Source organism: Thalia democratica, chromosome 2 (assembly GCF_965202585.1).
Source record: "Thalia democratica chromosome 2, ktThaDemo2.hap1.1, whole genome shotgun sequence".
In the NCBI taxonomy this organism is placed as follows: Eukaryota; Metazoa; Chordata; class Thaliacea; order Salpida; family Salpidae; genus Thalia; species Thalia democratica.
In genome coordinates, this window is record NC_139166.1 from 54,050,232 (window position 1) to 54,064,787 (window position 14,556).

Sequence of the window (14,556 nt, forward strand, 5' to 3'; positions counted from 1 at the left end):
GGAAAAGAGGTAAAATTGTGTTTAAAGTTTCTAAATGTGTTAAACTACTAAAAATTTTATGATATGTTTGTTAAGCTTGGTTAAAAAGTTTACATATACAAGTTATTTTTAAATGTTTTTGTTCTAAACTGACAATGGCAAATAAAAAAGCAGAATAGCTTTCCAAAAGTATAATAATATATATTTTAAACTAGTATTCTTGTTCTTGTATGTAAGTTTAGATGACTTAGAAGTATTTAATAGTTTTTTATCCAATAGTTTCACATATTTGTGTGCTGCATTGAAACTTTATTAAACTTCTTATTTTTAAACTGATTTTCAGTTTTAAAATTTAACTTTGTAGTCCTACAGTACTAGTATTACTTAAATTTTCCCCAAAAGTTTTGTATCATTACAAAGTTGAATTCAGATGTTTCTACTTATAAAAAATAATTTAGAATATAACTTTGATGTTGTTATAAGAATTAAATAAAAAAGTTATAATTAAAGAAAACAAACTGTTCTTTTGTATTTCACTGCCTGTTTGATGTATACAAGATTATTTTTAATTAATTTAAGATAGGATAAATCATATAACAGTTATAATCAAATAAAATAGAGTTTTACAGTTTTTTATTTTAGTGATAAACTTCTTTGTTTAGTAAGGTAAATTGTAAATTTTAAAAAGAGTTTTAATCTATTCTAGTTTGATTTCGACCTTATGGTTTTTATTGTTCTTGTTTTAGCTCCTAAGTATCCTTTACCAGATGAGACGGCAGAATATAAACTAAATGAATTGATTAATCAATTCAGTTTAGATTTGCTTTCAGAAATTGACTGTCTATGTTCAATTCAAAATGTTGATTTTGAATCCAAAGAAAAGTTAATCCACAAAGACTCAAGCACTAATACATCAGCTTTAAATGAAGAAAACTTCTGTGAAGTAACTGATAAAATAATTGAACTAGAAAAGTTTAATGATATGCTTGTAAATGTTGATGAAAAAGAAGAATTTGAAATTGAGCTGACCTTAGCCATGCCAAAGCATCATGAGTACTTTTGCACCCCAGACAAACTGATGAAGTGCCTGCAGCCATATAAAGTGCTTGATCCAGTGTTAGAAATAATTGAACTGCAAAAAGCTTTTCACAATTATGAAAACAGTTTCAAGTATGAAGCATCACCAGTGGAAACTGAAATTGATTTAGACTGTCACTGCTTAATGCCAGAAAATCTTGAGCTTGAAGATGATTTAGTTCAGTTACCAAATTCAAACGAAGCTTTTGACAATGTTTTGGAAATGAAAAAATCTAGGAATGTTACTAAACAGGTGAAATAGTTTAAGATAGTTTTTATTTTTAATTTAAAGATATATTCCTTGTTTTGTATATAATAGTTGACCCTTTTTACTTTTTTACAATTACATAATTAATAAAAAAATATATTTTTACTAGCTTATAATTGACCATTTTAAGATTGTTTGATTATATATCTTTTTAAAATAAAAAGTAATACCTCAAGAAAATTTTTTACAGCTTTTTTTTTGTAAAAAAATAAGTACTTATATTTAGGATGCTTATTTATTAAATTTTTTTGAAGTCTGTTTCTCTTGATTTCATGGAATGCAAGAATAATTTCATGAAACTACTTTGTGACAAAAGGCTTTTGAGTTCAATTAATGAGTTGAGTTTAGAAAATATTTCAGTTGTAGAAGAATCAACAGGTTATATTCCTTTTAAAAGTTAAAATTTAAAACAGTTAAAAACTAATGATAATATAATTTTAGTTTTTAGTTTAGTTTAGATACACTGTTTATTTTTATAAAAATTATGAATGAGGAGCACTAGTACTGAAATTCATGATGGCTTAAAGCAGTAAGTTCTTAAAACAGCAAGGCTGAACAACTTTTTTACATTTATTGGATATGTTTTTAAGTTTTTAGTTTATAATTTAAAGTTTAGAACATTTTATTATGATATTCATTGTCATTGAAGAAGTACCCTTAAAAACCTTTTGATAAAACTGGTTTAACTTACAGTAAAATAGGCTAAAATGTTTTATTTTTATATTAGGAGGTGTATTTTTAAAAGATTCAAGTTTTTATTTAAAACAGCAAAAAACATTGTGGAAAGAAAAACTTGTAGACTGTTTGAATAAAGTAAAATAAATGATCGGATCATTATTTTTACTTGGTCAGAACAAGTAAAAAAGAAATGACTCAAAAAGTTTGAACAAGTAAAAGTAATGATCCCAGATCTAATTTAGCAAAAAAAATTGTTCAAATAAAATATTAAATAAAACAAGTTAGGAAATACTGAAAAAAAAAACCACCAAGGGTAAGGGTGAGAAGTAAAAAATAAGAATAAATAAGAAAAAAAAAATGTTACTCTCCAAGGGATAGGGGTACAATGATAGTTAAAAAATAAAAGTAAAGAACAAAAAGTATAAAGGCAACGTTAAAATTAAAAAAAAAAACTTAATTGCTTTAATGTTTTTGCAAACGTTTGGTTTTGAGTTTATTAACTTTATAAGCTAAAAAAATGACCTCAAAAGTTTGAACTATTAAAAATATGACCCAGAAAAATTTAGATTAAGTAAAAATAATGAACTCCCTGTCATGATCATTTATTTGATCCAACTGTTCTACTTATTTAATATTTATTAACAACACAGTTCTTTTCTGCTCTTCTCGTAATATTTAGTAGATGGATACATTTTGGTAGTTTAATTGGGATCTTTTTACTAATAAAATCATCTAAAATTAATAATCTTATATTTTTAAATATATACCATCTTTTTTCGAACCTTAAATCTGCAAGTTTAAGTTTAAAATTTTTACAATTCACTAAACTGACAAGAATACCATCCTTTGCTGACATGTCTATCTGTCAATTATAAAAATTTATTTATTCATAAACTATAATGTTTCTTTAAAACTTTTTGTTGATTTAAGTACAACAATAATTGATACCTTGTTTTTATTTTCTATCTGCCAACTAAAAGCTTGCAAGACAGCATTTAAAAAAAATTAAATGTAAGCAATTTTTCGATCTACAAATGAATTATTAGTTTTTTAATAGTTTTCAGCTTTAACTGCATACGGATTATCAAACTATAAAACTGTAAAACGACAAATTTACTTAATTTTTTAATAATAAAAATTTCTATTTTATTCCATGTACACTAATTTTTATCAACTAGTTATTTCTTGTCGTTATATACTAACAACTAGATAAAATTTAAAGTGTCTTATTAAAACGAAGCAAAATTTTTATTTTATACTAAAAGTTATAATAAACAGTTCTTTAAAGAACCAAAATTAAATCATTTAATTTTAGAACAATTTTTTCAATAGAAAACAATTCAGGGCATAGAGGAGGTCCAACATTTTTATTACTAAAAATAACATTGGCTCTTATATGAAAGCTTTAAGTACAAACTACCAGCCAGTTTTTATAGAATTAAAATATTATTAAACTTTTTAGATATTGTTATTTTTAAAAAGTTTTCAATACAAACGTATGAACATATGTAAAGGCAAATTTTTTGAGGTCATTTTTCTTTGAAATTAAAAAAATCACTAAAAATCTATCTTCTCCTTCATTTTTCGAGCTAAAGACCTCAAACTTTCAGGAAATGTTCCTTTTTTATTTAAAAGATTTGAATGTTTCGATTTTAAAAATATTCAAAAGTAAAAACTTTTGACATAAAAAAAAAAAAAAGGTGGTTTTTTAATAATTTTTTTTTTCAAAATTTAAAGAAAATTCGGCATTCAATCGTTTTTAAACTTTATAATGGAATATCTGTGAATATTTGAAGAAGATTGGTTAAAAAATGAAGGAGAAGATAGAGATTTAATGAAATAGTCTTTTTTTTTGCGTTTTTGGTTTGCGACTTCCATTAGTAACCTATTGAGGTCACTGACTTAGATTGCTTATATCTCAAAATTTTATTTTAATTTTTTTAAGTGGTAAAAAATGTCTGATAGCTCAGATTAAACTCTATAAAATAAGATCAACTTGTAAAAATCAAGGTGGACTACCCTCTATGCCCTTAAACAACTACTATTTTTACTTAAATAAATTCCTCATTATAAATCACCGAGCTATTTTTTTAACAAATTCTTTAGATAAAAAAGTTCAAATATAATAAGAACTGCTTATACTAAAGCTGGTTTTGTGGATATAATAATATGTACAATTTTTAAATTTGTCACTTGTCTCTATTATGTTATTTTAGATCGTGGTTTGTGTTAACATATTAGTATGTGTTCCAAAAGTATTGCTTACTTACTTGTTTTTTGACTGTATCTATTTGGTAGTAAAATAAAATAGTAAACTGCACATAACAATGTTGCTTATCTATAGTGTTATTTAAAAACTTATTCATGCATGAAAATTTAACTAAAAACTATAATGTTACATATTCGAGAATTCAAGCTTTTTAGTATATAATTAGGTAAAGTTAGTTCTATTTTTAAAACAAATTGAATTTAATTAATATAATGAGTCAAAAAAAATTAACTGAATTAAGAGCTTTTTAAAATTTTTTAAAAGATATTTATTCCTAGAAGTTTATCTAAATGGAATTGAACCTATCTAAAATTGGAATTTTAAGCCAAGTATCAACAAAACATTAAAAAAACTCAAAGTCACTGGTATTCTAAAATCTTATTTGTATTAAGTTAATGTAACAGTAAAAATTTAAACCGATTTAAGAACTATCTAACGAAAAAAAATTCTTAAAATTTATCTAAGTTGAATTAAGAGCTATCTAAAAATTTTAATTCAAACCAAATATTAACAAAACTCAATGAAAAAGTAAAAAAACCTATTTTGTACTAGTATTATAATCTGATTTAAGTTTTATATGCTTTCCAGTTTGTTAATAACAATTTGTTTCTGTGTCTGCATGAGTATGTTAATTCCGCTCTTTTGTTGATGCAATTTGCATCAGGTTCAAGTATTAATAAAGCTTCTTTTAAGCATAACCTGCATGTTATTGTTCCTGGTTTAGATTTTTCCCTTTTTAGTATTTTCCAAGTTAATTTGTAGTTCTTGTTTTCATTTTTTATTTGTGTGTTAGTTTTGAAAGTTCAGTTGCTTGTTTGTACTTGGGGTAGTTTTTGTCGTTTGGTTTGTTATTAATTGTGGTATTGCATGTTGCTATACGTTTTTTAGCTGATTGACACTTAGTCCAATGCATATTTTTGATGAATTGTCTGTTTGTAATGTTGCCTGGTAAATTAAATTTTCTGCCCTACATTCTCCTACATCCTTTCTTTCTGCAGTTACATGATTCATATTTGTTAATTCTATTGTTGTTTATTAGTTTTTTGCTGTGGTTTTTTATCAATGTTTCAATGTTTGTCATGCAGCTGTAGCTTAATTTTATATTGTTTTTGTTTGAGTACCTTTCTAACTTACTATTTTCTCCAAAGTTTTTGTTTATTATTTTTAGAAACTTTTTACCTGTGTTTGTTTTTACAGATTTGCAATATGGTGGATTAAACCATATAATTTTTCTATTTCTTTTTGTTTGTTTTGTTTTTGCATTCTTCTGTGTAATTAATTTCTTAATTGTATCCGTTTATCTTTAAAGCATCATTATATATTTTTTGTTGTTGAACAGGTTTTTGTTACTTGAGCTTTTAGAAAGTCTGGTCTCTATCATTTTTAGGATTTGTTTGAGTATGGTTGGTGGATGGTTTAATTTTAAATTTATATAATTTATTTTTTGTTGTCTTTTCTGTATGGGTAGAATGTATGGTTCAGTAGGTTAAAATTTAGATCTAAATAGTCAATCTTCTTTATATTGTAAGCACAAAAATTTTTACAATAGTTTATTTTAAAATTTTGCTCTATAGTACGGTGCTTATAAATACAGCAACCTTAGAATTTTTAGCTAAAATGTTTTTACATTTGGCAAATATCATAAGAACACACTCCGCAAAATTTTAGATTATTTGAAAAATTTTTCATGCTGGCACTTTTCAACTTTCTCTGAAAACCACTACGATGCAACCAAAAAAATACGACCTTATTTATTTAATATTTATTTTATGTAGCAGCTGAAATCTTTATTAATTTTTAAAATGTAAGTAAATCTGTTTTATATTTCCAAGTAAACTTATTTTTACTACTGTTTAGACTTTTTTCCTGCACAAAAGGTTGTTACTGAAGATTATAGTTTAGAAATTGATACAATTCCTACTGCTAGTGCTGAAGTTTCAAATGCATGTGACAAAAGCCCGCTTGAAAAACTACACATAGACTCTAGTTTTAAACAGTAAGTGGTTTATTTTTTATCTTATTTGTTTGTTGTAAATTGGCCTGAATACTTAAAAATACCTAGGTTAGATGACCTGTGTGTCTATGCTCTAAACAAATTGGAAATTGTTGAAAAACATCCAAAGTTGGTAGAAGAAATATCTCTAGCTAACTTGCTGTTACCAGGTGAATTTAACTTAAAATTTTTATACTGTAACAATTACAGTTTATAGAAATAATTTGTTAACCTTTTAGTAATTAAAATTTTAATTGAAGTAAAATTTTAATTAACTTAAAAGAATTAATTGCAATAGTTTAAAGTATTCATTAAGTTTTACTAGCTATATATAATGTTAAAAGAAAAAAAATTTTGAATATAAAAGCAACATTTATTTAAAGAAATATGGTGTAAATTTAAATAAAATGTTATTAAACTATGTTTTTCAGTATAAACATGTAACTGCACAAGAATATTTAAATAATTTCCTACAATTGCACAGAACCGATCAACGCTGAAAAGTTGTGCAATGAATGTACGTGTGACAGAGTGTTGAGTTCAATGCAAGCTGGTTTGAAGAAAACCGACTTGATGGAAAGAGTCGCCTATCTCGTGTGGGAAGTCGCCTACCACTTTCCCAATTTTATTTCGCATCTCAGAAGGTCCACCAAGCTTCAAACGGTCGAGCCAAAACTTCCTGTTGACCAGTGTGACAAGTTCGATGGCTTGGAATGCTTTTGTCCGGTGGAGTTAAACCTGGAAAGTTTATGTTTTACTCAATTTCCTTTTATGTAGAGTTAACATAATAATTTCAGCTATAGTAATACAATAGTATTATAGAGATTAAATTGTAATAAAAAAAATATATTAAAACAGCATTGTTTTTTTTTGCAAAACTTTTTTTTTACAAAGCGATTAATGCGTTTATTGTTTCAAGCTCTTCTCCATGTGGAAGAAACAAAAACCCAACTTCAATCCTCAGTTATCTTAGACTCTCAAGTTGAAGAAGTTGTAACAATGAAAAGCAACATTGATGCACTTTTAAAGAACACTGAAGAACTAGCTACAGTAATTAGTCTTTTTAAAATTTAAATGTCAATCTAAGATTTTTCAATATTAAAAAATAGTTTTGTAAACAAAATGTTTAAAGTTATAAACTTTTTAGTCGTCCAAAACAACTCCATCACCGAACATGTTAGTTGAGGAGAATCCAATGATAAATGAGACAGGTACAAATAATGTTTTAGCTTTAGCCAAAGGTTAAAAAATTAAGAACAAGTTAAAAATACTTTTGTTTTTTTTTGTAGCTCCGAGCCATTCTGTTAAAGTTAAACTTTTTCAAAAAATTATTTTTTTACGCTTATAAGTTTTAAACAAGTTTTTTTCCAAGTTATGTTTGCATTTAGTACATATATCTTCATGGTTGTTCTAGTTTTTGTTGAACCATGTTAAATTTATGTAAGTTTAAGTACAATATACTTTGTACTTTTACTTTTTCATATTTAACCATAAGAGCTTGTTATGTTCAAAGTTCTGTTTGTATGTTAAAAACTTAACTTTCACAAAGCGCTGGAAGTCATCGAACCAAGCATGCCGGACAGCACCGTTGTTTCAATGGAAGTCGAACGTGCAGCTCCTAACCAAATTTCCACTGAGAGTTTGGTTGATCAGTTCATGCAGATGCGGGGAAAAAAAGAATTGTCCAAAGGCCATGAAAACAAATCCGTACCTGGTTTGTTTTGTTGATTTTGTTCAATGTTATTTGTATGGAAAATAATTTCGATTAAATGTATTGTTAAAGTAAATTTAACATACACATGAATGAATTCAAGTTAAATTTCGTATATTGAAATTTATACCTATTACAAAATCAGGCAGTTACTCAGTTTCACCGCTGAGCGGACAATCAAACATTATATTTGTACAAGGTCGCAGTTTGATAATACATTCAGCGGTAAAACTGAGTAAGTGCCTGATTTTGTAATAAATATAGTTTCCAAAGTAATTTCGACTCTATGTTTAACTTATGTAAGTAAAGTTTGAAGTGCTTGTTTTGATAAATAATGTTTTATTTCTGTTGTAAAGGGCTTAACAATTACTTGAACAGTTTTCAAAAAAGCAAAACTTGTGAATGAAATCCAACAAAAGTTAGCAATCCAACCAAAATTTGTACAAACATCTAAAGTGGTAGCCTTGCCATCTACAACTAACAGGGAAAAACCAAAGAGATCTTCGGATTTACCGTTAAATAGTTTGTTGCTTAAAGTTTTTGTTAAATTTTTGTTAAGCACTTACTTTTTTAGCAACCATAAAAAATGGTCTTTTCCAACTAATTAAAACTTTGTACAGTTTCAAAAATTGAAGTCAGCAAAACTGCCCAGCCAGATAAGAAACTAGATGAAGTAACAGTTAAATCTAAAGTATGCAAAGTTGAAGTCAAAGGTAAGTAGTGCATTGCAGAAAAACTTTTGTTTAACTGAAATTTAACTGTTTTGTCATTGCTAAACTCCAAGACATAGTTCAAGCTATTAGTCTTTTTAGATTGAGCTATGTTAATAGATTTTATAAGGCAAGCTTTTGAATTTTTCTCATTATTACTGAAAACGCAATTATTTTCTAAATTCTTCCACTTAATTTAAATTACTTATTCTTAGCAAAATAAAAACGTCACACAGGTAAAGCGTTGGAGTTTATGCTGAAAGTCGAAGATATGTTGAGGCCGATACTAAAGGAGTTGCAGTCGCGAAAACTCATACCGAAAGACAAATGTTTGCAGGATTACACGCCGAAAATCGCTCGGTTTCTCTGCAAGCAGCATCACATTAAAATTCCCGTTTGTTTGCTAGAAATTAGTTTTATTCGTAATTGTTGTTTTATGCAAACTTTTGAAATAGCTGTGATTGTAATGAACCAAATCACCATCAAACCGTTTTTGGTATTTAATGATTGTGTAAATGTAAACTGTACTGATAGTTTTATCTAACTGTGTTATTTTTTAATAGAAAAATGTTTTATTGTTATGCTTAGTGCTGTGTTGACTTGCACCTGGATATACCTAGAAAAACTAGGAATTTGACAGTTTAGGCCAAAAAAAAAACTGGAATTTTGAACTAAAATTATTAAAAAACCTGTAACATAAACAATTTGGACATATAGAATAATTTAATTTAGATTAACTACAAAAAATCAATCATGTAAAATATTTTTTTGTGTTATTTGGAATTTTATTTATTATAAAGCACATACAAGACCTTGCAGTATCAATTCAATTTTTTCATACTGTTTAAGATAGTTTATAATTACCTTTAATTTAGTTGTATACCAAAAACGTAAAAAAAGTCTTGTACTTTCAAAACCCTAGAAGAAATTCGGAAAAACTGGAAAAAGATATCATAAAACTTTTGGCAACCCTGTGATTGTTTTAGTTTAAAGAAACATGAAAAGAAAAAAAAATGTTTAGAAACCGAATCAGGTTTTTAGAATTACGTGTTGTAATTACTTTACAGTAAAAAAAACTTTTTTATATTAGTATTTATAGATTCTTAGTTAGGCATTGACATTTTTTATCTTAATAATTTTTTTGTTTAAGTTTCTTGAAAAAGTAAGTAAAAAAATATTTTAAATTTCTTATCAAGAGTGCAGCCTGAGAACCGATTGTCTCATGTGTATAATTAATTTATTTAAAACTAATATGCGTGAGCAGATCAATAAAGAGTGCAGCAAAGTTGAATTTTCAAACGGGTGCTTGCTGGAAGTGTTCAAACAAGCAGTGTCAGTCTTCCAACTTTTCCACCAAGTGTCTTTTCTCTCTGCATTATGTTAGCGTTGTATATTAGCATAAATATTTAGTAATTATTTTTGTACTGTATGGTATGTTTACTTTAAGATTTAAGTGGATATTTTTTGTTTTATAGTTACTTTTTTGTATATGTGTCTGAGTTGTTGATTTCTAAAATTAAGTTAAAAAAATACTAAGCAAGCTATTTAAATAGCTTTTATTTTACTTTTTCTGGGGTTAAAATATTTTGAAAACCTTTCAATTTTTTTTTAAATTAAGACTGAAAACAAAAATTAATAATTGAATTTGATAAATTTTCAGCTTTCTTGCAAGCAATACTGAAGCAGGCCCATCGAGTTGGAATCTTCAAGAACGACCCGACTGTAACTGAACATATCAAGCAGTTGGAACAGTTGACAATTTTCATCAAAGACTGTCTCAAGAACAGCTCTAAATCAGAAGTTTTTTGACTTTTAATTTTATTAGTTTAATGTTATTTGAATTTATTATTTATTAATAATGATAAGTAATAAATTAAAAATAAGTTAAAATATTGTTTTCATTTTTTTTTAATTTGTTTTGGTTAATATCAACAAAAGCTCAACTGGTACATACTTTTGTTTACTGACTATTTTAAATTTTTAATTCTTAAACTACAGTTAAAATAAAACTTATAATTTACAATAGAGGTGGACAACGTCAAAAAAAGTTCTGAAACGCAACGTGTTTTCTAGCTTGAAAAAATCTTGTGCTAATTAAATAAAATTGAGCTTTTTAATAACATACAGTTCTTTTTGTGAATTTTAGAGTAGTAATTATTAAATAACTATTCCATTGAAATTTTCCTTTAATATATTTGTTTATTTATTATAGTGTTTTTTTAAATACGCGGCTCGCTAAAACTCTTGTTAACAAGTCCGGTCCGCGAAACATTTTTTTAATAAATCCGTCCCGCCGACTTGAAAATTTGGCAACCCATAGTTTTCAACTTGGAAATTTACCTATAATCCTAAAATCAACATAAATACTATATTTTACACGACTCATAACTATTTTCATGCGTATGTCGATAAAATATTGAAAGAAAAAAAAATCAGCAATCAACTTTAATATATAGTTTGTATAGCTGCGAGCTGTTTTATGCTAAATTTGTAACAACCTAAATTCAAGTCAGCAACTAAAAAGTTCCATTCAAATTTTCACAGGAACCTCTGGTACACCCGAAGCTGATATTTGTGAGGGACCTGCTTGTGGAAGAAGCGAGTGAAGCGAAGAAGCAGGGAGGCGAGATTCGCGCGCTCATTGTCTGCAACACAAACTGCAGCTACTTGCTCAACAAAATCTGCAAAACTTTCAACGGTCACGTGACGTCACCACGCATGGATGAGCACTGTCACGTGACGCTGTCATGCATGGCCGCACCTTCGAGCGTCAAGAGCGTTACAATGCAGCACATGAAAGTCGCGCTTAAAAAGTTTTTATTTTTTTAATTGTGGTTTTTGGTATGTTTTATAAAACACACTGTAATAACAGTTTTTAAAAGCTATAAATATATATTGAAATATTATAATTATATTATTATTGTTTTAAATTTCATATACGAAAAATTTAAAGTTGTGTAAGTTAGTTTTTTTCTTTGTGAAGCTTGTGAAAATTGATCTGTAAATCAAACTATGACAAAAATTGAAAAAAAAAATTATAATTTTTTTTAAACTTTAATACTAATTCTCTTTTAGATTTCTTATGTGTACAAAAATGTGTTTGTTTGACTAATTTAAAGAACTTGTAAATTAATTTAAAACAAAACCAATTATTAATGAACTCAGATTATTGTAGTAATTAAACAAAGTAGGCATTGATATTCCTATATGAAAAAAGTATGTTATAAGTAGTGATGTACCGGACCCACAATTTCGGGTCCGGCCGGACCCGGATCCGGACTTTTTTTTCAAATTAGAATCCGGCCGGAACCGGATCCGGACTTTTTTTTCAAATTAGAATCCGGCCGGAACCGGATCCGGACTTTTTTTTCAAATTAGAGTCCGGCCGGAACCGGATCCGGACTTTTTTTCCGAATTAGAATCCGGCCGGATCCGGATATCAGACCAAAATGGCAATATCCGGCCGGACCCGGACCCGGATAGTGAGTCCGGTACATCACTAGAATAAACTAGCCTGAGTAAGAATGAGGTTTTTAAAAACTGAAAAAAAAAAGAACTTTAAACAAATAATAACTAGAACAGCTAGCCACAAGGTTTACAAATTTAGGTGTTATTTAGAATTAAAAATCTGAAATCAAGTTCTTGAACAAAATACACTAGAAAATTACAAAATATTGAAAACTGGATCAGCTCAAACTCATTCAAAATCTAAAAGAAAACTAGTCTGAGTTTTTATAAAAAACTAAACTAGCCTGAGGCAGTCCAAGATTTTCTAAAATTCCTAAAAATTTTCAAACTAGCAGGGTTGCCAATGTTTAAGTCAATAAAACTAGCTAGAGTGAATATAAACAAGCCTGAGTCAGAATGTGGTTTTTAAAAACTGAAAAAATTACTTTAATCTAATAATCAGTAGAACAGCTAGCAAAGGTTGACAATTTGGTAGTAAAGTTGTGGACTGATTGTGGTACACTTAGCTTATTAGTACTACCCATCATAATTAAATCCTACCTTATTTAATTAATATCTAACAAATACTAAATTCTAACTGAGACTACTTTCTATAATCAGACACGACAGTTTTGAGTGATGAATCTTTTATATAAAACACAACAACAAATACTAGCATATACAAAATTATTAATTACTTTGGTAACACATTTAAAACTGGAAGCTATTTAAATCTACATCTAAAGACTTGAAACAAAAAACTAAAAATTAAATAAAACTTTTAGTAAACAAGAAACTTCAAAGTTTTTAATAAACTATTAAACTATAAACCTGGCTTAAATATTTAAACAATTAAACACCTGTTGATAAATTCACTTTTAAAACAAAACACTACTTACAATAAGCATTCACAAAAACGTTCAAGATATTTTGTTGCTTCACGCTACACACCAAACTAACTAACTGCTTACATATAAACTGCCTGTCATGTTCTGATGTTTTGTTGCATCAGTATTTAGTTTGAAACATTTCGTCATATGATTCTCATTGGCTCGTACATTCAACCGTATTAACACTAAATATTCTCTGAGCTCAACTTTAAACAATAAATAATGCAAGTATTCATTCCAAAGTTTTCAATTTTACAACATATGTAAAGAGTTGCATTTTATGAAATGTTTATTTCATAGTTTAAATGTAAACAAATGTAAATTAGTCACGTGTACAAAATGAGCCAATCACGGTAAGTGTTTAATTTTTACTGACGAATGACTCTTAATAATGACTCTTATTAATTTACACAGGGTTTGTTTTAAAAAAAAAATACTTTAAGGTATGCTCTTTTTTACTAACTAGATCCGGGTCCGGACTTTTTTTTCAAATTAGAATCCGGCCGGAACTGGACCCGGACTTTTTTTTCAAATTAGAATCCGGCCGGAACCGGATCCGGACTTTTTTTTCAAATTAGAATCCGGCCGGATCCGGATATCAGACAAAAATGGCAATATCCGGCCGGACCCGGATAGTGAGTCCGGTACATCACTAGTTATAAGTGTATTAAATTAGTTACAATGTTATTATAAAATATTTCAAATTACGTATTTCAAAAAAAAATATTTATATTAAGTATAAAAATACTTGAAGTTGTTAAGTATTCAGTTTTACCAATAAAGTTAAAAAAAGTTTTATAAGAAAGTTAAAAAAAATAGTTTTGTTATGTTAGTACAACTGTATTTAAACTTTAATATATAATCAAAACTTTATAAGATGTAACGTTATAAGGCGTTAAATCCTGGAGATCCTGATAAGCTAAGCTTATTGGAATGTATACCACAGATGTTCTTGTGCTAAAAAGTTGAAATAAAGTTTTAGCACAAGAACATCTGTGGTAATCAAAACTTTATATATATGCATAGACGGCAATATTATGTGTAGAATTGTAAGCACTACAAGAAAATCAGCAACTAAGATGTTACGAAGCATTTAGTTTATATACGTTTATATTTGTCCGCAGATGTAAGGCCCGTTGGTCTAGGGGTATGATTTCCGCTTAGGGTGCGGGAGGTCCCGGGTTCAAATCCCGGACGGGCCCTACTTTTTTTGATCGAAGTAACAGCAAAACCATAAAATGTTGTCAACCTCATATACATTTAGTTACAAAAAATATTGGATTAATTTTTTTTTAAAAGAATGTTGAAAGTACATTCAGTTTTCAAATTTTTTATATTTAACTTTTTATATCAAAAAATACAGTTGAACAGCATAACGATAAAATCAATCTTTACAGGTAACATAACAGTAATTCTTGAAAATGAATAAGATGTGAAAAATGAGAGTTTTTTGCATTTAGTTTAAGTAAATTAGAGCTTGTTGTAGGATAACATTATTATTTCTTTGTTTTAAAAATGTATTGTTAAGGCAACA

General features: G+C 27.5%; 1 non-coding gene across 1 annotated transcript; it reads left to right on the forward strand.

Annotated features, from left to right (window-relative positions):
* Positions 1-14,152: 14,152 nt before the first annotated feature.
* Trnap-agg (transfer RNA proline (anticodon AGG)) lies at positions 14,153-14,224 on the forward strand. Its single transcript has one exon. It is a non-coding gene; the product is annotated as a tRNA-Pro (tRNA).
* The last annotated feature ends 332 nt before the right edge of the window (positions 14,225-14,556 follow it).